We start from the raw sequence: 25,488 nt of genomic DNA, 5'->3' as shown, positions 1-25,488 counted from the left end.
GGGAGAAGAACAAAATAGAACAGGGGAGGGATGGCAATCCTTACCCCTGCCACTCATCGTTTGAGGGACGGCTCCATTACATTTGAAATAGACAAGGGCTCTCAAAATTATTTGATAGTGCAAACCATGTGGGAATTAATATCATGACAGGATTTGATCAGGAGAGATTTTACAACTGCAGTAGCTCAGATGACAATATTGATGAACCTAACCTGTTCAGATGTCAAACATTTGGAATCCCTTTAACAGTAAACAGAAGCGCTACTGCCTACATAAAAAATGAAAGCACTGCACAGTAATGTCTTTCTAGGGTTGACATATGGCAATGAAATGCAAACTTTCCTTTTTCTAAAAAAAATAGAGAGGAAGTGAAGTGGAGGCACAGGTGGCTATGAAGCAATCAATGCTTGGCATAAGGGAACTATAAAGACAAGAAGAGAAGGGATAAAGAACTCAGATTGGGCATGGGTCCAAAATGGAGGATGTAATTAAGGAACAAAATATACCAAGGAAATGAACTGTTACTCCTTCTGGTGTATGAAAAGCTTGATCGGATGCTTCAGAATAGAAGGCCAATAAATAAATAAATTTAAAATCTTTGTAAGAATACTCATTTCTTTCTTTCAGAAAAGGCAAAATGTGTTGGTAAAGGAGAATGCTTATTCAGGCTTTCCAGAAGTGTGTGTACAGATGTATACCTATGCAAACAGAGAGAAGGAGACCCAGAGGAATGTGCAGAATGATAAGGGAGGAATTCACCCCTTTTTATACCCGCCTCGTTGCCTACTTTAGAAAAGGCTGTATAAAAGCAGGAAAATTCCATGAAATTGAGAGTGATTTTGAAAATGGGAAGGGGATTTACATGAAATCTGTCATCCACAGCCCTTTTCAGACGATCAGTGCCGAATGAATATGCAAACGGTGGCCATTTGTGTGTGTTTGCAGAGTTCCTGATCTCGAGGACAGAATCTGCAATTCTAGATATGTTGAGCCTGTACACACAGGATATTGAATGGGGATGAACCAGGAGCAAAAGGCTGCCAACACAACTACACTTCCTTTCTCTACCACCCTGAGTACCATTCATTTAAACCTTCACAAGTCTTGCCTGAAGAAGGCTAGTGTGATATCTAAAAGTATTTAATTGTTCGTGAATTCATTGGCCCAGTTCCTTGAATGCGGAAAGGATGCCACTTGGCACACAGATAGTGCCATAATTTGTGCTATTCATGTACAATTTAGCCAAAAGGGGGGAGAGGGGAAAAACTGATTTCAATGGGCATTGGAACACCTTACAGTGGTACCAAGGGTTAAGAACTTATTTTTTTCTGGTTCTTGACCTGAAACTGTTCTTAACCTGAGGTACCACTTTAGCTAACGGGGCCTCCCGCTGCTGCTGTACCACCACCGCGCAATTTCTGTTCTCATCCTGAAGCAAAGTTCTTAACCCGAGGTACTATTTCTGGGTTAGCGAAGTCTGTAACCTGAAGCGTATGTAACCTGAAGCGTCTGTAACCCGAGGTACCACTGTAGTTCTGTGCAGAACTGCAGCCCAACCATCATATGAAAATTATTGGAATGACATAACATCCATTTCTGTTACCAGGACTAATAATAAATAATTAAATTCCATGAGAGTTGGACAAGCAATTAGCTTCTTAGGAGGGTTGGGTGATATCTGCTTTTCAACATTGTGACATATCACCAGCTAAACATTGTGATATACTGATATATTACAACATCTGAAATAATGATGGAGCTATGTAGAGGCATTGGCTGGCTTCATGGTTTTTCCCACATTGTAATTTATTGCATAGCGTTCTCACACACGATTCACCAGATAAATTGTCAGGTCTAAAATTATGAAACAGATATCATGATATGGACTCAAACCGGTTTGGGACAGTCTATTGATATAGCCCCCTTCATGGATCACTGCCTTGTTGTGGCGAAGGGGGTTGAATAACTCTCAAACGTCATGAGCTATGCCATGCAGGGCCACCCAAGACGGACAGGTCATAGCCGAACGTTTAGACTAAATGTGATCCACCTGGAGAGGGAACTGGCAAACTACTCCCGTATTTTGCCAAGAAAACTTCATGGACATAAAAAAGGAGAAGCTTTGAGAAGAAAGTGAGAGTTTCCAAGGTATGCTCTCGTTCATGGGGTCACGGAGAGTCAAACCCGCCTAAGACGACTAAGCAACAAGAATTGATATATCACCCTGCCCTAGTATATATTGCTTAAATGTTGGTGGCATTGATGTTCCAAATGCACAGACAAAAATAATGAGACCCATTGAACTTGAATCTAGCGTTTCACAGCACTGCAAAGGAAAAATTGACAGGATGAAACTTAATGAAATTCATGTACGTTTGGTGGGTGTCACCATAGCTACAGCAGCATCCTAGTTAAGGCAAGTAGGGCAGGGCCATCTAGTCTGCTTGCATGTCAATTGCAATTTCATTCTAACAACTTATCACCATCATAGCTGTGTAGCCATCATAGCTGGCCTTGAGTAGCTGGGGGCAGTGCATGAATTTAGGAAGCTACATGGGACATATCTAGTCTCAGTTGTGTTCTGCGTAATCAGATGGCTTTTTAAAAGGTATGGGGATAGTCTTATCAGTGGCTATGAACCATGGCAGAGCTTAATGTAGAAAAGTGGTAGACCTCTGCAAACTGGAAGCTGGAGACAAAGAGCAGGTGAAGGCCATTGCCTTTTATGCTCTGCTTGTGAGCTTCCAGAGCAAGGCCAGCCCAAGGTATTTTGACACCTGAGGCAGATCCCGAAATGTTGCCTCCCTCCCCACCAGGGAAGAAGGGGTGAGAGAAAATCTACATCTGGAACAAGGGAGGAAGGAAGATTAACATCAGGATCTGCTGCCCTGATGGATCCCACCACCTGAGGTGGTCACCTCGCCTTGTCTTGTGTGTAGGCTGGGTCTAGCATCAAGTAGGTTGCATTTAGAAAGAGAATGCTGGATTATATGATGCTTGGTGTGCTCCTAGGGGCAATTATTATATTCTTGTACCTAGGAATCGACCTTATCCAGACTACTGGGCTTGGTAGTTATCCACCTTGTTGTGCTTATATTATTGTAAGAACTATTAGATGCCGATGTCCTTGAATCATTGTGCCTTTCTTGGGGCTCATACAGCATTATCCGCATTCTTCTGTGCTCTAGCCTTATCATATATGGGTAGGTCACCTCTCTTCCCATCTCCTACAGGCTCTTTCTTTTGCCTGCCATCATACTTTGTCTCATAGCTGTCAACGTTTTCCTTTTTTTAAGGGAAATTCCCTTATTCCGAATAGGATTCCTTGCAAGAAAAGGGAAAAGTTGACAGCTATGCATTGTGTACATATCTCTTTGAGTGCAGCTCCTGTAACTCTGTTACATGCTCCTCTCTGTTTATTTAGACTTTCTTGGACTAGAACTCAGCTGGGCTTCCATCTCATTCTTTATTTAGGTGCCATGGACAGTTTCATCCACCCAAATAGTATTGCCTGCCCTACTTTTTAATCAGCAATGTCGAAAGCAACACGATGGCCAGCAACAATTACAGTATAGAAAACTTTATGGAACAATGCAAAACATCAAAACTATCAAACTGAAGTCTCTGAAAGTCACGGTGCCAGGCGTTGTATAATCTGCAAATGTCCAATCCTGATGTCCAACTCTGAACTCTGCTGAACAGTGTTTCCGGATAGCAACTACTGTTTCGTTCAGTTCTTCATCAGCCAATTAGTTCAACAAACACTCGTAAGTGGAAAGATGTGCAATTTCTTCATTAACCAATCTTTTTTTCAAATTGATATATTATACGTGAGAATAAAAAATACTCTGGAACAGTGCTCATACGATTATGTACTTTCTAATCACCAGAGGGCATGACCCTATGGAGGGAAAGTGGGGTCTTCCACATTAAGAAATTGATGTTATTGCTTATATCAATGTGCTGGGCAGTGTGACACATTGCGGTTGCATACATTGTCAGGAGTGTCCTACACACGAGTAGGCATCTGGCAGAGACACATGCCCGACTGGCATGTTCTCTCCCTCCTGGTCGGTCAGAAGCTTCAAGAGCTTTTTCCAGCCCGAACATCACAGTGACTGATACCAAGAGAAGAAGAAGAAGAAGAAGAAGAGTTTGCATTTGATATCCTGCTTTATCACTACCCAAAGGAGCCTCAAAGTGGCTAACATTCTCCTTTCCCTTCCTCCCCCACAGCAAACACTCTGTGAGGTGAGTGGGGCTGAGAGACTTCAAAGAAGTGTGACTAGCCCAAGGTCACCCAGCAGCTGCATGTGGAGGAGTGAAGACAGGAACAAGGTTCACCAGATTACGAGGCTCTCTCTCTTAACCACTACACCAGGGACATCAGCACACTTTAGGACTAGCAGAATGTTGGCAGTTCGCGTGACAGACTCAGTAGCACAGCATTTTGGCTAATCTACGTTTATTTACATATAATACATTCTGACTCAGCTCCTTCCTCTTCAGCACCAGACAGCAAAGAGAAAGAAACAAAGGACAAGCGTCCTACATCATGGAACACAGTAAAAAACAACAACATCCTGTCTCCTTGTCTCCATCACTTCCCACAATGTGGAATGAAAACATACACTGTCATGTGATATAAACAATCCCATGACTGCAAGCATGGACAAAGAATCCTAACATACATACCATACATTTAAAACACATACCTCTCCCAAAAAGAATGTTGGGAACTGTAGTTTAAATGCACTGGGAATTATAGGTCGGTGAGGATAAGCAACAGTTCCCAAGTTTTTTGTGAGGTGTGTGCTTTAACTGTATGGTGTGTACACAGCTTGAGGCACTACATCTCTGTATTTGCCATGATTTCCACCACATCAAGGCTTAGGGGTCAACCAGTCCAAGGATACCTCTTTAAATAGTAAGTGGTTTAAAATTTGATTTTTTTTTCGTTCAGTCTGGTGGAGGTGGCAGTACAAATTGCCACAATTATTATTATTATTATTATTATTATTATTATTATTATTATTATTATTATATTGGATGATCATTTTTCTATAATGAAAATGATAGTTAAGAAACATGTAACAATTTTATTTTGGCCACCTACAAATATAGAAATAAATGTCCTTCTCTATTTTCATTTGATGACAAAATGTATTTTGTCTGCTGAAGACTGGGTGCCCTTTTTCCAAAGGAGCTTCTAGGATTACTTGTTTTGAATGGAGAAATTGATTTTATTTTTAAATGGTTGCTATTTGCAGAGAACCTAAATAAGCCCATCACTGCCTGGTATCATATCCTGCAAGAAAAAGACATGTGTGCTAATTAAGCGGATTTATTCTTACTTCTATTCAGAAGGGCAAATGATTTTTTTTTTAAAAAAGTATTTAACTGGTCCATTTTTTTTTTGTCCTTAATGAAACCTTTAAAGTTTTTCAGTCTCTAACTGCTGTGCTAGCCATACATTAGAGATGGAAAAGAAGTTTGTCCACATTTTGAAGGAAACTGAATTTGCTGGACATGGACTTTTTGTGGATCTATATGAGTACATACATCTTGGGTTAAAGTTTTTCAGGATACGTCACTGATCCCATCTCAAATGATTGATTTAGAATCCAAGACTGCTCTGCTCTCTGTCTACTCTGTGGACACCTGGCCTTCCAAGAAGGACCTTATAACTTACCTTTGTTGACAGTGTGCCTTACAATGGCTCAGTATAGGAGAATTATAAATGCTGGTTTGTTTGAAATGAGGTTTATATAGCTGTAGGACTTGATATTAATGAGGGGGTGGAACTGGCAAACAAAGTTCAAAATCAAAGAGACAACACACAGAATCAGACAAGTTTTTGAAAACATGGCTCATCTTTCTTACGCATCTACAAAAGAACCTGGCTATAGACTACTAGCAGCTCACAGGGACATATGGAAATATACTTTTATTTGAACAAGAATTTTTTGTGTACGCGCACGCAAATGGGAACTGGACTGTTCTCAAAGAGTGGAAATGAGACTTTCTTTTTGATTATGATTATTGTGAAAATGATGAATCAACCTTTTTTTTAAAAAAAAAGGAATAGGCTGAGCTGTCCATCCTTACTGTAAATACCACCCACTGCAGCTCACAAATGGAAGATGCCTCTACAGATGTGAAACATTACAGTGACCCCTGTGCTCACAAGGAACTCATATAGGGGTTGCCAAAAATGCAGACTAAGATTTAGCGATAGCACTTCTTCAAAAACAAATGAGTCATATGTTCTCTTATTTCCATATCAAGAATGAATGAATGTGATCCATTCAATCAGCAACAGCATCAAAATGTGATACCCACTGTTTACAGCAAACAGGATACAATGATTTTTTAAAAAATGGTTTTTGCAGTTCACAAAGGCAGATGGATGATATTTCTCGCCCATTGAAAAGAGGGAATCATCAGAATAGTGACCAGTGAGTTTTGTTCTCACATATGCTTCCTCTAGTACAGTTTCCTAAAACTGTGTAAATGTTTTTCTCCCCTTTATGGCTGACATATTAGAATTATGATACAACTAGGGTCATGTTTGCCTTTTAAAAAACCATGTAGGTATTCCAATGGGAGATTTATTGGATTGTAAAATGGGTTGTGAGAAGTAAGTGTACTGATATTGCATCTGCATAGGTCTACAGGAAGCAAAAGTTGCCATCTCTCTTTGGCTTCTCTGTCCCATGAGGCTGAGGATACAGGATAGTGGGAAGCCAACACATGAGGACAAATCAACTGTATTATATTAAGTTAGAGTCTAGGGTTGCCATATTTTGAAGAGAATAAAAGGGGACACTGTGACAACTCTCATGTTAAATATCTCTACTATATGTAGGCACTATAAGCTGTGATATATTGCTGAGGGGGGCAGGAGAAGAGGAAAGGAAAGCAAATCTTCAACTACCAGTTATGGCTATGTCTCGTCCATAAAGTATCGCCATATACATTTTGGCAAATTAAAAAAAAATCTACTCGAACAGAAATTTTACGCCTGAAAAAGAGGACATGTCCTGGAAAAAGAGGACACATGGCAACACTAGATTAGAGCAATGTTCCATCTGACCTAACACTATCTGTCACTTCTACATACCTCCAGAAGATACATTTTCCAGCCCCTTCTCTTTTAGATAATCTGCTTGAAATACTGGAGGTTTATGGGACAGGGACTCAAATTAGCAAAACATTGGATAAATCCCCACAGTACAGTTTCATCTCAAAAACATTGAGTAAACCAACTATGACTTTAAAATGCTTTAAGGTGAACCCAGTAACTATTATTGTATGAAAGTAAACATGGAGGGAATTAGTAACTGGTTTTCAAAACAGGAAGCTATTGAGAGGTACTTTTCACAATAGATAGCTATCTATTGGGAGATAGATTGACAAGTGCAGCAAGCTATGATTAATAGATCTAATGACAAAACAAAATAAAAAAATTCCTTCCAGTAGCACCTTAGAGACCAACTAAGTTTGTTATTGGTATGAGCTTTCGTGTGCATGCATACTTCTTCAGATTCTAATGACAGTTAGCTGACAAAGTGTGAGCATATTCCTGAATTTAGTTTTATCCTTATCTAATGCAATATAAAGGATCAAGGAGAGATCTGAAAGGAGAAAATGGTTAGCAAATGCAATTCTGTACACGTCTACTCAGAAAAAGCCTCAGAATTTCCATGGAACTTAGGTAGAAGTATATAGGATTGAAACTGGGCAGCGGAATCCTATGCCCACCTAAGTGAAAGTTCTTGTTGTTTAGTCATCTTAGTTGTGTTTGACTCTCCATGACCCCATGAACCAGAGCATGCTTTGGAAACTCTCACTTTCTTCTCAAACTTCTCCTTTTTATGTCCATGGAGTTTTCTTGGCAAAATAAGGGAGTGGTTTGCCAGTTCCCTCTCCAGGTGGATCACATTTAGTCTAAACTCTTGGCTATGACCTGTCCGTCTTGGGTGGCCCTGCACGGCATAGCTCATGACTTCTGGGAGTTATTCAATCCCCTTTGCCACGAAAAGGCAGTGATCCATAAAGGGGTAAGTGAGAGCAAGGCATCATAAACTCAAAGGGGCTTAACCTGTGGCTAGATGCATATAGGATTGTGCAATAAATTACCGTATGTGACAAATAGAGATGATGGGCAAATCAAAGCGAGCTAAAACTGCAGTTGTTCACCAGGTAGACTTGTCCCAGGTCATCACAATTTAATTAGGTGACATTACTGAAGACATCTAATTGAATAAGAAAAAGTTCTCTTTCCTTCTAAAGCCTTAAAAGAATATCAGGTTTGGCAGCTGATTTGTGTTGACAGCTACGCCACATGGGTACATTGTGCATTATCTGAGTTCCTATGCATAGGAATCTGACTTTCCTAAAGCATAATAAATCAATGGTAAGTAAGCCATGGGGTCCTTTTCCAGCCTTACATAATCTCTCACTGATGCATCATTTTAATGGAAAATTGTATTAGAATGATTAAATGGTCTTTTCTTTTAAAGACTACCTGGTAATTAAAGATTAGTTTAAATACATGAATCATGGTTCATTATAATAACCAAACAGTAGGGATTTTGATCTAACATTTCCATTTATCTTACAAAGAAGGAGAAATTTTCCAGGTTTCATGAATATTTGACTCAGGAGATTATAGGAACAGTTTAAAGCAAACAGTTGGTAACCGAATGGACACAGATATCTTACCTCAAATGTGTTCAGTACAAAGTGTAACCAGGACTGAGCAAACTTTAGACCATTTGAACAGTGGGGATAAGCGGCTGAAAATCCAAAAGCTTCTCAGAAACTCTTGGGCACTGTAAATTTGCTAAGAAACATCATGGAATGGGATCTCTGAAACAATATGAAGTCAAAACTGAATTCTAACAAAGCAATTGCCAGCTCCATTTGAAGCAAAACTCAGTTGGGTAAACTCAAGTACTGAGTATTTTCTATTAGCAGGTTACCAGTTTAATTACCAGTTTAGGCTTGGGCTGTGTGTTTATGGTAATGGTTATGGTGCACTATTAAAATAAAGCAACAATAATAAAAAGGCAGCGATCCCACTGAACATGCAGGTGTTGGGTTGTAGGAAGAGGTGCATGATGATCTCCTGGGTTGGATCCTGTCCTCACTTTTGTGTGAGGTAGGGATAAGGGATAAATTAGTTCAGTTCAAAGTTTAACGCAAACCTAACTAATGCACACTTTTTAAGTCAGTAAGTGAACGAAAGTGAACGAAAATGTTCATTTCTCCAAATTTTGCATAGTTGTGGAAATGCATATTATACTCGCATTGTATTATGGGAAACAACATTCAAATTGCATACACATATGTGTATATTGGGGAGGGGGGTTATAAAAAAATGTGAATTAATTTTCATGAAGACCTAAAAAAAAAAGTCACAGAAGCGGAAATGTTGAAAATAGAAATTGGAAAAATGAGAAACTGAAAGTGGTAGATTCCTCAATCCCTAGTATGAAGTGAATGAGTGGAAGGGGCAATGTCCCCTTCTATTACGTTCAATAGGATTTAGTTTTCTTGACTAACTTTAGGTGGACCGATGGTATATCAACAGCATAGGGAATGTGCATTGAAATTTCAGGTGCTAGGGAAGTAGTAGTTCACGTATTCCTCATGCTCAAAGGGTAGGGTTTAGTGCTTTGTTTAGTTAGCCGCTTTCCGTTCCCAATGACTAACAGAAAAGTGATAATATTGTGGAAAAGAAGAGAAAACATGCAGCCATACCTTAATTTACATAATGTATCCAGGGCACCCAATCCATCTGCTCTTGATGCAAACACTGCAACTTTGCCCATCATTTAGATTTTTATTTATCCATTTATTTGTTAGAACGGAATACACACAGCTCTGGCTACATTGGAGGAGATTTATTGAATGGTGCTAAATAGGAAACATAAGTCACACAGTTTATATAATATCTACTTAAGTTTGAAAGAAATAGTTTCATAGCCATAAATTTTACTGCCGTAGAAAGAAGCTGAATTGCTCTGGTAACAAACAAATGGGAATGACTTGATTCTTAATAAAGTGTTTTAAATAGCTGCAAACTCTGGTTGCACTTATTTAGCCATTGTAAAGTGGTAAACAATAAGTAATTTGAATTTATCTTTGCACAGTTGAATTTGCAACAGTACCAACCAACCAAGTGCCGCAATAGACTAGTGATATAACAGAAGTAATTATAATACAGGATAAATCATCATGCTAAGTTGAAAGTATAAAAAAGGCATTCTGCTCTCTCTAGAAATGCAAGTTATCGTTATATATAGCTTCTATATATATCTCCCTAGCTCGGGCAGCCCTTGACCCCATGCCGGCAATTGGTGGCTTGCAGGATGTCAGGGAACTGCCATCGGAGGAACAGGTGGGGAAAGGGATCACGGAGGCTGGGAGGGACTCAGCAGTGGAAGCAGGGACCAGCAGGGGGAGAGGTGAGTCTTTGGTGGAAGGTCTCATGGATGCTGAGAGAGACTCAGCAGCTAAAGCAGGAACCAGCAGAGAAAGAGGTGGATCTCTGAGGGAAAGCGAGCAAGGGGGAGGGCTCAGGGACACGTCCAGCGAGGACAGTGTGGAGGTGTCTGAAGCTCCCATAGGGAGACCCATTCCTCGCCGGAAGCTGTCACGACGCGAGTCCAGAAGACGTGTTTCCGTTAAGGAGCTTTTATGCTGGAAACGATTCCGAAAACAACCACTGTCGGAATCTGCAAGTGATTAGAGCAGACATGTCTGAGGAGCTCTGTCACAGACAGAGGTTTGTGGATTTGCACAAACTCTGAGGGACTACGATTTTACGCACAAGCAGCTCATCATCCCATCACAGCATTCCGACAGTCTTTGTAAGCTGTCTGTGCAGGAGAAGGCATCATGAGCGACCCAGCCGGAACCGGAGAAGCAGGAGTTGGAGCAGGTCCAAGCTTGGAAGAAAGGTACCGAGCGTTGGAAATCCAACTGGCGCTGCAGACGGCGAGGCTTGAGGAGAGAAGGGCTCAGGATGCAGACAAAAAGGGGAAAGCCACCCAGTTCACCAGAAAGGTACCAGGATTGGTGCAGAAGTTTGGGGGGGACCCCAAGGACTACCATGCCTTTAGGACAGAGGTGCAATATGCCCTCAATGTGCAGTTTGATGAATTCCCTGATGAGGAATCACGAGTGGCTTTCGTGATTGGGCATCTTGAAAGGGGGGCGAGGGACTGGGTTAGACCCCTGATGGCAACGAATAATGACGTCCTAAAGGACACAATGAAGTTCTTTCGTGCGATGGATTTGATGTTTTCCAGCGATATTGAGCAGGGCGTGGTCCGCAGACAGTTAATGGCTTGCAAACAGGGGAGCCGATCTGTCCGTGAGTATTGGACTGAGTTCACCATGCTGGTTCATAGATTGGGGTGGGATTTATCGGCGGAACCCATTCAAATGCTATTTGAAGAAGGTCTTGCTTCGGCTGTGAAAGACGAACTTTCCCGGAGTCCCAGGGCGGCTTCTATGGATCAGCTGACCAAATCTGCGCTGACCATAGGGGCGCGCCAGGAGGCGAGAGCCTTGGAGAGGCGGGAAGGGAAAGGGGAACGGTGGAAGGAGTTCTGCATTCCAGACATTCCAGAGCCAACTTTCCCGCCGGCGGAGCCGATGGAAATCGGAACAGCGCGCGCGCGCGCAATTTCAAAACCCAGTGAGGGGGGAAAGAAGGATGGAAAAGGCGCCCGGAAATGCTATCTCTGCCAACAGCCAGGTCACTTTGCCAGAGTCTGCCCCCAGAGGAAGGAATGGCAAGGGATGGTGGGAGCTGTGGAGGGAGGAGTGGAGGAAATACCGGAGCCAGTAAAAGCCAACGCCTGGCTGCCACCGTCGGGGCACAGCAGCCAGGCCAAAGAGCAGTGAAAGTGCCCAAGCCAGAACCTCCTAAACCTGCCCTAGTGATAGAAGTGTCACTAGAGCTGCAAAACGGCTACCCTCTAAAGATAAAGGCTCTGTTGGACTCAGGCAGCTCCTGCAATTTTATGAGCAAAGAGTTTGCAGCTGAACACCAGATACAGACAATCCCTTTAAGCAACCCCCTGCAGGTGACCACGATCGATGGCAGGGAGCTGTTGGGAGGAGAAGTCAGCTTGCAGACCGTCCCAATGATCATGAAGGTGGCAAGGCACACCGAACTGATAGCGTTTAATGTGGCCACCTTGGGAGGGGCTCCTATTATCTTGGGGATGAGCTGGCTGGCGTTACATGATCCGCTGGTGGGCTGGCATCAGAGAGTGGTTTCCTTTGGTTCCACACATTGCTTAGAACACTGCAGGGGAGGAAAGGGTTCAGCAGGGGCCCAAGCTACCCTAGCAGGGACGGAAGTAACGGAGCAGGTGAAGGTACCACGACAATACGCAGATCTCAGCGACGTGTTCAGCGAAAGGGAAGCTGACCAACTACCCCCGCATAGACCCTTTGACTGTCAAATCAATTTACTCCCTGGGGCACAGCTCCCTGTAGGCAAGCTGTACGCCATGTCAGACAGAGAGATGCAGTTGTTAAGAGAGTTTGTTGACAAGAACCTGAAGCGAGGTTTCATCAGAGAATCCAGAGCGGTGGGAGGCAGCCCAGTGTTTTTTGTGGATAAGAAAAACACGGACAAGCCGAGACTTGTGTGTGACTTCAGGGCTTTAAACGCAGTGTCAGAACCAGCGGCCTTCCCTATGCCCAGGATTGACGACATTTTGGACAGGGTGCGGAAGGGAAAGATTTTTACAAAGCTGGACCTCAGGGGGGCGTACAACCTGATACGCATAAGGAAGGGGGATGAATGGAAAACCACCATGTTCACCCCTTTGGGGGCCTTTGAATATTTAGTGATGCCTTTCGGCCTACAAGCAGGCTCGGCGTGCTTCCAATCTTTTATGAACCATGTACTGGGGTCTTTGCTTTACAAGAATTGCGTGGCCTTCCTAGATGACGTGTTGGTGTATTCTGAGAATGAGGAGCAGCATGTGAGAGACGTCAGAGAAGTGTTAAGCAGGCTGCAAGCCAACCGGCTGTGGGTGAAACTGGAGAAGTGTCAGTTTCATACCAAGGAGGTGGAGTTCCTGGGGTACCGCCTGTCAGACAAGGGATTGGCTATGGATCCCGGGAAGGTCCAGGCAGTGCTGGAATGGAAAACACCCAAAACAAAGAAGGATGTGCAGAGGTTTCTAGGGTTTGGGAACTTTTATCGTAAGTTCATCCGAAACTTTGCTCACCTGACGGCGCCTATTACAGACTGTCTCAGCAGTAAGAAGAAATTTGCTTGGACTGAGGAGGCGGAGCGAGCATTTGAGGAGCTGAAAAGGGCCTTCGCCTCTGAAGAACAACTTCTACATGTGGATTTACAAAAAAAACTGAGAGTCAAAACAGACGCATCAGACAGAGCCATAGGGGCGGTGCTTCTTCTGCAGCCAGGGAAGGAGGAGTCAGAATGGAGACCGTGTGCCTTTTTTTCGCGAAAGCTGAACAAATCCGAGAGGAATTACACGGTGTATGACTGAGAATTACTTGCCATTCATGAGGCTTTCCGGAAGTGGAGGCACCTGCTGATTGGCGCACAACATAAGGTGCAAGTGTGCACTGACCACAAGAACCTAGAGTATTGGAGAACGGCACGAGTGCTCAACCAACGGCAGTTGAGATGGGCCCAGGAGTTCTCCAAATTTAACTTTGAGATTTGTTACGTGCCAGGCCCAGAGAACGTTAGGGCGGACGCTCTCTCACGCAAACCTGAATATTTGGAGGGGGAGGGAGCACCCGAAGAAAGACATGTCATTCCAGAGGACCGCTGGGTGTGTGGGGCGGCATTGGTGGGGCAAAGAGAACTGGTAGAGGGAACGGTGAATGATGAATATGCCCAGGACAAGCTCAGGGGTCTCAGGAGGGAGGGAGATAAACCCGGAGGTTTTGAGGAGAGAAACGGGGCGTTGTATTACAAGGGAGTGTTATATATACCAGAAGGAGAATTGAGGGGAAAGGTACTCAAGCAGCTGCACGATAGCCCCACAGCGGGGCATTTTGGGCAACACAAAACCATGTGGCTGGTTACCAGGGAATTTTGGTGGCCCAAGGTCAGGGAAGATGTGCGGTAGTATGTGAGAGGGTGTGACCAATGCCAGCAAGCCAAAGGGGAGAGGCGGGCGCCGGCGGGGTTATTAGAACCGCTACCCACACCTGAAAGACCATGGGAAGCAGTGGCAATAGATTTCATGACTGATCTGCCAAAATCCAGAGGGAAAACAGCCATCATGGTTGTGGTAGACCTTTTAACCAAAATGGCCCACTTTATAGCCTGCTCACATGCTGTCACGGCAGAAGAAACAGCTAAATTGTTTGTAGAAAATGTGTTTAGGTTGCATGGCGCCCCCTTGAGGGTGGTTTCAGACCGCGGGAAACAATTTACTTCCAGGTTCTGGAGGAAGCTCATGAGCTTACTGCATGTAGAGGTCAATTTTTCGACTGCCCAGCATCCTGAAACCAACGGGCAGGCGGAAAGAGCCAATGGCATCCTCCAGCAATATTTGAGGTGTTATGTCAATGACAGAGAGAATGATTGGGTGGAGAAGCTGGCGTTGGCGGAATTTGCCTACAACAATGCGGAGAACGTGTCCACGGGGATGAGCCCCTTTTTGGCTAATTACGGGTGCCATCCCCGGGCTTTCCCAGGGGGGGAAGGGGAGAACTGGAGCGTTCCAGCTGCCGAACAGTTCGTAGAAGAAATGGAAGCGATCCATCGCCAGCTCCAACTCAACTTAGATAGGGCCAAGGAGGAATATAAGAGGCAGGCAGACAAAAACAGAAGAGAAGGTGAAACCATTAGGGTGGGGGACCAGGTGTGGCTGTCAACCCAAGGGTTACCATTCAAAGGGGGTTGTAAGAAGTTAAGACCCAAAAGATTGGGTCCCTTTGAAGTCACGCAACAGGTCAACCCAGTGGCTTTCAGACTCCGGTTACCGAACCACATGAAGCTGCACCCAGTTTTCCACAGGTCGTTGCTGTCACCGTATAACAGGGACAGAGAAGGGAGGGTCACTCGGGGGCCAGCAATGGAGGAAGGGGAACACAGCTACCATGTAGCAGAGATCCTCGATTCCAGGTGGAAGGGAGATCAAGTAGAGTATTTGGTAATGTGGGAAGGGGAGCCGGAGTCGGAAAACACCTGGGTCATGGCAGAGGATGTCAATGACGAGGTTTTAATAGAAATTTTTCATCAGAGGTTCCCACGTAAACCTCAGCCTGTGGCGAGGTTCCGGAGGGAATACTTTGCCACCACCGACGAAGAAGAGGAGTTGGAGGGGCTCACAGATTCCGAGGAGGAGTATTCAGCGAGCCGGAACGACGACCGATGGAGGGAAATGTTCGAGACGTCTGAAGATGAAGAGGATTCTTTTTGGGGTTTTACCTCTTCACCGCCCAGAGGAGAGGGAACGGGAGGGGGTGAAGGGGGCCCTGGAGGGGAGGTGGATGTCAGGGAACTGCCATCGGAGGAACAGGTGGGGAAAGGGATCACGGAGGCTGGGAGGGACTCAGCAGCGGAAGCAGGGACCAGCAGGGGGAGAGGTGAGTCTTTGGTGGAAGGTCTCATGGATGCTGAGAGAGACTCAGCAGCTAAAGCAGGAACCAGCAGAGAAAGAGGTGGATCTCTGAGGGAAAGCGAGCAAGGGGGAGGGCTCAGGGACACGTCCAGCGAGGACAGTGTGGAGGTGTCTGAAGCTCCCATAGGGAGACCCATTCCTCACCGGAAGCTGTCACGACGCGAGTCCAGAAGACGTGTTTCCGTTAAGGAGCTTTTATGCTGGAAACGATTCCGAAAACAACCACTGTCGGAATCTGCAAGTGATTAGAGCAGACATGTCTGAGGAGCTCCGTCACAGACAGAGGTTTGTGGATTTGCACAAACTCTGAGGGACTACGATTTTACGCACAAGCAGCTCATCATCCCATCACACAACCCAATTGGGCTCACTTAATAAATGACCCCATTTGTTGTTCATGCAGCAGCCAGAATTTGGCTGAGAATGGGAGATGTTCTTAAGAGCTTCCATGATCTCACAGATGGCTATGGCAGTATGAGGCAGTATGAGGAACCACCTAGTAGAGGTTCTGGATCTCACAAAGAGCACTTCCTCTTGAGCCCAAATTCAAATTGTGTGTTCTGGGGAAATTGCAGTTCTTAAAGTCTCTATAAAGCTGCCATTGTATCAATCTAGCAGGTGTCAAAGGGAAGCTCGGAGGTATCCCATTGTGCTTTCAGTGTCATCAAGAGAACAATTGCGTCCAACTGGGGCTTCTAATAAGAAGAGCAATTTCTGATTCACTGGGGAAATAGTTTGTTTAGCTTGGCCCAAATTCAAATTGAGCTGAGGTAAAGAGAGGAAAGTCATTCCTCACCAACAAATCCATCCAAAATAGGTATCTGAAGAAGTGTGCATGCACATGAAAGCTCATACCAAGAACTAACTTAGTTGGTCTTTAAGGTGCTACTGGAAGGAATTTTTTTATTTCATCCAAAATAGAGTTCCTCTGCTATCTCCATCAGAACACAAAAGAGGTTTATATTGTATATTGTATATATGATCATGTTCTGGGCCATTTCTAAGCCAAATAAGCATTTCTAAAATCCTGATTCTCGTCCTGTGACATATAATTCTTATTATTCAAAAAGCGAGCTCCTATTCATATGGAGAAAGCTAAAAGACCATTAACTTGGTCTAACTCATTCTCGAATTGCCCCCCCTTATAAATCAAATTGCCCCCCTGTGGGGTATGTGCCCCACGTTGGGAACCACAGAGTTAGAGCCTTTACTGAGAAATTTTTAAGTCACTGGTTGACAGGGCCAGAAAGGATTTCTCTCTCTCAACCTGATTGGCACTTGGTTGGATATTTTCCCCCTTTCCCTTGGTGAAATGGTCTTCCTTTGTTAGTCAGAAGAACATTGTCCGTTGAGGGTAGAAATGATATTGGGCAGGATCACGGGGGGGGGGCACAAAGGGCCTGAGGGGAGGATTGACCACAGAACCTCCAAACTGGGAGGTTGGGATATCTACCTGGTTGAAATCTGCACCCTAGTTGGCCAGTGAGAACTTGCTTGCTTGGCTTGCACCACAGCAAGGCTTAAGACTGGCTGACTCCCATAGAATGAGTTTGGAGTGCTCCAAACCTGGTGGATCCATTCCTTCAACATGGGTCCCATGCTGTTAGCATAACATAAGGGCAGGGGAGATATCCTAGGCTCTGGTTTTTTTAGGACTCTGTAAGATCTTGGAAACAGCAGGGTATTTTTCTTTAAAAAAAATCATTCAGCTGCATCTCCTGGTACTTTACATAGAGAAATAATAATGATTTCAGAGATTCTGCAGATAATCCACATGCACTCGCCCTCAATTATAATAGGATTTAATATGAGCTTTCTTTGATATTTTCACAGGTGGGGAAGAACTATGCTCTGTTTGTTTGCATTCACTGACGATAAACAGATACATGAATCTATGGGACTGCTAATTCTAGCTAATGGCAGTGTTGATCCACCTTTTATCAATAATAGAATATCTATAACTTGTTTTTCCCTCTCTTCTGTCTCAGGTTACATTAATATTTTGTGTACTCTGTGCACCTAGGTAAAGGAAAAAGGGGCTCATACTGTTTACCTGCGACTTAATTTTGTTATTTAGATAGAGTCTGCAAGAAACTCCTGCTTAAACCTTGACAAACTGTTTTCACTTTGGGAAAACCAACTGTTACTCTGAACAAAGAAGAAGTCCATAGCCAGTGGGAATCTTTAAACCACCTCCATTATGCAAGTCTCCTTTTCCTTTCACACAACAGATTTCACAGCTCGCCTGCCTAGTTCTGGCAATGAAAACTGGGGGAAGCTCATTCCAATCTACTTCAGAATTAATACAGCAAAAATTAATTACCTAGACATTCACTGGTTGACTGTTACTTTATAGGAACATATGAAGCTGCCTTAAACTAACTGGTCAATCCCATTCAATATTTATTTATGAAATTTTTATACTGCCCGTCATCTGTAGATCTCAGGGCAGTGCACAAGGAGCTGAAAAGCCTCAGACTTTTCTAGCTGTGGTCAAGCAGGGTCCCACCCTCCTAGGCCAGTGGGAAAATACCTGCCTGCCAGGTAGGTAGCAGATCCTGCAAGACTCACAGCTGAGATGCCATATTATCAATGCTGACTAGCAGCAGCCCTCTAGAAGTTAAGATTGAGGATGTTCCCAGTCCTGACAAGAGACTATGCATGTAAAGCAAATGCTGTTCAACTGAGCTAAGACCACCCCGAATCATCAGGAAACTACGAATTCCCAGAAATCCAAAATCCGAAACAGTACAAAATACAAAACTGTGGAAGAGGAGATAGCAGGACAGTTCTGACTGTTTTTGAAGGGCCTTAGAGTATAGGGAAATTGAGGGTTGGGATTTCCATCATTTGCAGCCAATTCTAACAGGAGCTTGGCTCCTATCTTTCGAGAGAACTAGTCTAGCCCAAGTGCATTATAGATTCTGCACCTATTTATGTAAGTCCGTTTTAAATTACAATAGTAACACTATGCTCACAAGCAAGTAGAACATGTGAGTGGAGAAAACCACCCACACCACCTCTGAGGTCAGCCATCTACTGTAGGGAGTCTCCTATACACTTGGAGGCTTCTTATGTGAACTAGAACCCTGATTTCCAGGTAGTTCTCCTTTAAAGAATAACATGCTGTAAATTTCAAGTGACTTTCCCAGAGTTTTTCCCAGAGGTTAAAATCTATATTGTGTCCTATATCTATTGCCCAGTGTGTCATTGAGGCTTTAACAAGCTTATCTTTTGTTTTCCAATCTAATAACAAATTATACATTTTAGACAAACGTTTGGGTCCCGTCCCCCCGTAAAATGCAGCAATTCCCTGTAAGTCTCCCACTGTCTATCCATATTAACTCTCTTAATTCTAATAGCCTCAATAGGACATAGCCATAAATATGTTTTCCTTTCCAGCAGATTTTTATATTTCTCCCAAACTCTATACAGATTCTTCCTAAGAATATGGTTCATAAACACTTATAAATTTTTGCCTTCCCATACCAAAGACATACATGCCAGCGAAATTTTAAATCATGACCTTCTAAGTCCAGGATGTCTGCATTATTCAATGCAATCCATTCTTTTAACCAGCACAAACAGGCTGCCTCATAATACCTTTGTAGGTCTGGCAGGGCAAAGCTTCCTTTTCTTTTATATCATCATATGTTTAATTCTTAGCTTTCCCCACTGCCAGATAAATTTAGAAATATCCTTCTTCCATTCTTTGAAGCAGCCTGAGTTATTTACAATTGGAATTGACTGGAATAAAAACAGCATCCTGGGCAATAGATTCATTTTAATAGCTGAGATTCTACCAAACAGGGAGAGCTTCATTAACTCTCAAATCTCCAACTCTTTCAGCTGCACACTGCTACCTCCAACTCAAGGCGGTGATGGGGTTGAGCTAGTGCTCTTAGTTCCACTCTCATGTTCTACTTAAAGGTAAAGGGCCCCTGACCATTAGGCCCAGTCGTGGCCGACTCTGGGGTTGCGGCGCTCATCTTGCTTTATTGACCGAGGGAGCCTGCGTACAGCTTCCGGGTCACGTGGCCAGCATGCCTAAACCGCTTCTGGTGAACCAGAGCAGCACACGGAAACACCCTTTACCTCCCCGCCAGAGCGGTACCTGTTTATCTACTTGCACTTTGACGTGCTTTCGAACTGCTAGGTTGGCAGGAGCAAGGACCGAGTAACGGGAGCTCACCCCGTTGCGGGGATTCGAACCACCGACCTTCTGATCGGCAAGTCCTAGGCTCTGTGGTTTAAATCACAGTGCCACTTACTTGTGAGTTTAATGTCTGATTATGACTATTAAACTTGTCAGCATCTTGACAAGTACTGTACGTATTGGCAGGAAGGTCCTGCATTGTAATAGATAATGGCCCTCTTATAGACTTGCTTTACTGAGATAGGAAGCTGTAGAGCAAACCATGTGAGAAGATTCAGGTAGGTAAGAAGCTTTCTTTCCAGTGCTGAAAGGAAGAGATAAAAGTGCTTTCCCTGCCTATGAGCAGGCAATGGAAGGATAAGACATACATGGTCCAATGTGACTCAGGCAATAGAGTTTTGGATTTCAGCCATCTCATCAGTTGTCTGCATGGAAATCCCAACCTCAATTTTGTATCTTGTCGGACAGGAACAAATTGCATATGTTGCGATTCTGGTCGTTGCGATTCTGCATTTTTAAAAAATAATATATTTTTATTAGAGATTTCGCCGTTTACAAAAATACATGCATTGTCTCTTTTTTCAAGTTGTGTTTTCTATAGACCAGTTTCATTTGTTGTGAGATATTAGTGTTGCATGCAGCATTAAGTTAGGAAGTTAACAAATATCCCTGTTAAAAAAAAGGGGGGTAAGCAGAATAGTCTGAGAAGATACAAGAAGAACAGATTTCCTAAGCATTACCAACAGATTTTCTGAAACACTCTCCAAGATTCTCCCCAGTTGATCAAGAAAGGAACGTGCAATTTGGCAGAGGAGTCAATTCCACTAACAATTCAGACTACAAGTCTATAAGCAGTTATCCTTAATTGTTACTAGCGGATCTCATTTGGTCCAATTCCCTCAATGTCTCATTTGCTCCTCCCAGCCCTCTGTTATTTATCTCTCTCTCTCTCCTTCACAACTTGTGACTCAGGAAGCTGACACGGCCCATCAACCATGTGATGTGGCCTGTCAGGTAAGGATGTTGGAGGAAGTTTGTGGCTCTGCATTCTGAAGCAAAATCGCCTCATCCTCACTTCCCAGAATTCTGGGAAATTCAAACTGTGGGACACATGAGAATGAGAAGCTGCAGTGAATACTATGAAGAAGTATGAGGGCTTCGTTTAAACTTCTCACTGAAATAAAGATACTTGCTGCTTGGCGCAACTTCAGAGTGTAGCTCCTACTGCACAGATTGAAAGTGGAGCCATAGGACAGTATCTTCCGCCCAGTCAAATCTTGCTAAGAGTGATATCATATCATCATACTCTGTCAGTTGAACACATTTGCAAACCCATTTTTGAGCCACAGTTTGTAACTAGTGTGATTGGATTGTGTCAGGGGTTCAGAGACAGAGGCACAGGTGAGGGGGGAGACGGAGAGCGATGGGGAAGAATCCCAGGACAGTGAGGAAGAGGATGACAATGACTTGAGGTCTTCCATGAGTCTATCAAGTGAATCAGAGGATTCCCAGAAGGGGGCGCCCCTAGTCAGGCCAAGGGGGGTCACAGGGGGAACCTGCCAGGAACAGGGAAGCAGCAGGGAAACCCCGAGTAGGAGTGGGAGATCGGGACCGGCTTCCCAGCAGGGACGAAGTGAAGAGAGAGAAGTTCCCAGTGTGACACACGGAGCGGAGCAGGATGGAGACGGGGGAAGGAGATCAGGGCAGGACGTCCTGCCGGAAGAGGAGGAGAGTAGTACAGGGAGTAGTGTAAGTGTCAAGAGGAAGGTCAGGGGTAGCGAACGCGCGCCAAGTTCAAATGTGGAGGCGCGCGGAAATGGAGAGAGCCCGGAGGAGGAGCCTGGCCCCAAAGCACGAAGGAGGGGGGAACAGGCGTCTGAGGGATCTGCTTCAGGAGAGAGCAGGAGGGAAGGAACCCAGGGGGGCAGAAAGACCCTGCGGAAAAGAAAGGACAGGAAGAGGTGGTCTAGCACAAGCCTCTTAAACTGGTGTAGGGGCGGGACCGATTCAGAGGGGACTTCAAATGTCTAGCCTAAGAGACGCGGGGCTGCGCGCTCCGGTTGTGGAACCGATAATGAACTGCAATAAACATCCTTGTATATAAGAAGAGCCTGGCGTTGGTCTTTTGTGAGCTGAGACCTGAGGCAGCCCTGACAGTAAGTCCCCTCCTCAAGATACGCAAAAAATTTTTTTGCAAAGCTCACGAAGTTTGGCAGCCATGAGTATGGAGCAGCAGATAGCTGAGCTACGCAACGCAGTCTCCCAGCTTTCCACTGAGGTGGTGGTCTCCCAGAAGAGGGGGGAAGAGGCGGAGAAGCGGTGCCAAGATCTGCAAGCCAGGTGGGATCATGCATGCCAGGTGGGGTTCCCGGGGGCCAAAGCTGCTGGAGTAGCACTGGGCAGAAGAGTAGGCAACTTGGTAGCCCACTTCGATGGGAACCTGAAGCAGTACCCCAGTTTTAAAACAGACGTAGAATATGCGTTGCATTTGCTTCGCGATGACTTTAAAGATGAGGAGGAGAAGGTGGGTTTCATTGTGTCCCACTTGCATGGGGAAGCGAGGGCTTGGCTGCGCAATCTGTGGCGCGAGGATTGCCCTGCTCGAAGGAACTCTGATGAATTTATCAAATGCATGGACGCTTGCTTTCAGTCTAGCGTGGATGTGGATGTGGCACGCCAGCAGATCCATGGTTTGAGGCAAGGCAAGGCTTCAGTACGTCAGTACCATGCTCGCTTTTTCGCGTTGCTGAATGTGCTGCGATGGGAGAAAGATTCTCTGGCAGTCAGAGACTTGTTTTGGGAGGGACTATCTGGCCCTGTGAAAGACGAACTGGCACGGGGGGACAGACCTAAAACCCTGGCAGACGTGGTGTAGCGGGCGCTTGCCATTGGAGTATGCCATGAAGAATGCCCTTGGCGCGATGAGGGGGGTAGCCAGCTTCACGCACCGTCTAGAGTGCCTCCTTTCTTTCCCAGAGATCCAGGACGTACGCGTCCCTCACCTCAGCTGCAGGCAGGGGAAGAACCGATGGAACTGGGGAGTGCAAAGGCTCAGTCAGCAGCTGGAGCCCCAGCGTCCGGAGCAGTCAAAACAAAGCCTCCTAGAGGGAACAGGAAGTGTTACATCTGTGACAGTGGGACGCACATGGCCAAAGAGTGTCCCCAGAGGCTCCGGCAGCACACTGCAGCCTTAGCAACAGTAACTGCAGCAGCACAACATGACAACCAATTTCAGGGAAACGACACTGCCTGGCTGGAAGCAGAAATGCTGGGGCACAGTCAGGCAAGTCAATAGGGCAGTCCCCAGCGCTTTTGCAGCCTACAGACCCCCTGCCACCTAAGCCAGTGGTGCAGCTCACTGCAACTCTCCAACTACCTAATGGACGTGCCCTAGAAGTCCCCATTACAATTGACAGTGGGAGCAACGCAGACTTTGTGGGGGTGCACTTCGTCAAGCAGCATCGCATAGAGCTCCTACCTGCCACCCTGCCTTTGAACGTCGTCACGGTGGATGGCAGGAAGTTGCTGGGTGGGCAGGTGGTGCAACAGACGCCACCCATGGTGATGCAGATTGGCAATCACCAAGAAATCATCAGTTTCAACGTCACCCGCCTGTCAGACACGCCTATAGTGTTAGGCATGAGTTGGCTGGATAGGCACAGCCCAACCATGGCGTGGTACCAGCGGCAGCTCACCTTCGGCTCGTCCTACTGCGCGCAGCATTGCATCCAGACCGGTCAAGAGGAGGAGGGCCCAGAGGAAGGGCAGCAGCTGAGACTCAGCATGGCGCAAGCTGTACCCCTCAAGTACAAGGGGTTTTTGGAGGTCTTCTGCGAGAAGGAGGCTGACCAGTTGCCACCCCACCGGCCCTACGACTGCGCAATTGACCTCGTGCCAGGGACAACGCTACCGACTGCGAAGCTGTATTCCATGTCCGAGGACGAGCTGCAGGAGCTCAGGGAGTTCCTTGATCACAACCTGCAGCGGGGATTCATCAGAGAATCAAAGGCTGTAGGGGGCAGTCCTGTGTTTTTCGTGAAGAAGAAAGACACGCCCCAAAAAAGATTGATCGTGGACTATAGGTTCATAAACTCGAAAACGAAGCCTGCGGCCTTCCCCATGCCCAAGATTGACGACCTGCTTGGGACGGTGCGGAAAGGAAGGATCTTCACCAAGTTGGATCTCCGCGGCGCATACAATCTCATACGCGTGCGAGTGGGTGATGAGTGGAAGACGGCCATGTTCACGCCGTTGGGCACCTACGAATACAGAGTTATGCCGTTTGGTCTCCAAAATGGCTCCCACTTTTTCCAAGCTTTTATGCATCACGTGCTAGCGGGACTCCTCTACAAGAAGTGTGTGTGTTTCCTCGACGACATTCTTATCTTCTCGGAATCGCCGGAGGCTCACGAGAGCGACGTTAAGGAAGTCCTGCAGAGGCTACGGGAGCACAGGCTCTACGCCAAACTGGAGAAGTGCCAATTCGACATGACGGAGGTGGATTTTCTGGGCTATAGGCTGTCCGACAGGGGACTAGCCATGGACAGCGCCAAGGTCCGCGCGGTGTTGGACTGGAAGAGCCCGCGAACGCGAAAGGAGGTTCAGAGGTTCGTCGGTTTCGCCAACTTTTACCGCAAGTTCATCAGGGGTTTCGCCAGGGAGACGGCAGCTATCACGGACACTCTCAGCTCCAAAAAGAAGAAGTTCACCTGGACGGACCAGGCGGAGCAGTCCTTCAGGAGACTTAAGAGTCTCTTTGCGTCCGAAGAACAGCTGTTACACTTGAATCCCGGCAGGCCCATGAGGGTGGAAACTGACGCATCTGACAGAGCGGTGGGGGCCGTCCTCTTGCAGGAAGACCCGCAGGGGAACTGGAGGCCCTGTGCTTTCTACTCCCGGAAGCTCAGCAAGTCGGAACAGAACTACACCATCTGGGACAGGGAGTTGCTGGCCATCCACGCGGCTTTCAAGGCGTGGAGGCACTTCCTCATCGGAGCCAAGCACACCGTGCAGGTCCGCACGGACCACAAGAACCTAGAGTACTGGCGCACGGCGAAGCTACAGAGCCAGAGGCACATACGCTGGGCAGAGTTCTTTGCGGATTTCGATTTCAGGATAGAGTACATCCCAGGCGGCAACAATGTCATAGCAGATGCGCTCTCCAGGAAACCGCAGTATCTCGAGGAAGCGGCACCGGCGGCAGCCAAGCACATTTTTGCACCACAGGTGTGGGCGTGCGCTTCAGCTGCCGTGGACCTGGAGGCGGTGCGGCGCTCGTTGCAGGCGGATCCATTCGCACAGTCCAAAATGGAAGAGGTGCGGAGAGGCACGGCGAAGGACGACGAGTTCCAGATACACGACGGCCTGCTGACCCGTAAGGGTGCTCTCTACGTTCCGGGAGACGATCTCCGCGCGAAGGTTCTGCAGCAGTTGCACGACGCACCCAGCGCTGGCCACTTCGGCAAGGAAAAGACGACGGAATTAGTGGCCAGAGACTTTTGGTGGCCCCAGATGCGAGGGGAGGTCGCGGAGTATGTCGCCAGGTGTGACACATGCCAAAGGTCCAAGCCAGTGCACCAGAAGCCAGCGGGACTGCTGGAACCACTGGAGACGCCACTGCAACTGTGGGAGAGGGTGGCGCTGGACTTTGTCACTGATCTGCCCAGTTCGCGAGGCAAGACGGCGGTG

Source organism: Podarcis vaucheri (genome assembly GCF_965113315.1).
Source record: "Podarcis vaucheri genome assembly, chromosome: 4".
NCBI classification, from domain to species: domain Eukaryota; kingdom Metazoa; phylum Chordata; class Lepidosauria; order Squamata; family Lacertidae; genus Podarcis; species Podarcis vaucheri.
This window is presented reverse-complemented; position numbering follows the sequence as displayed.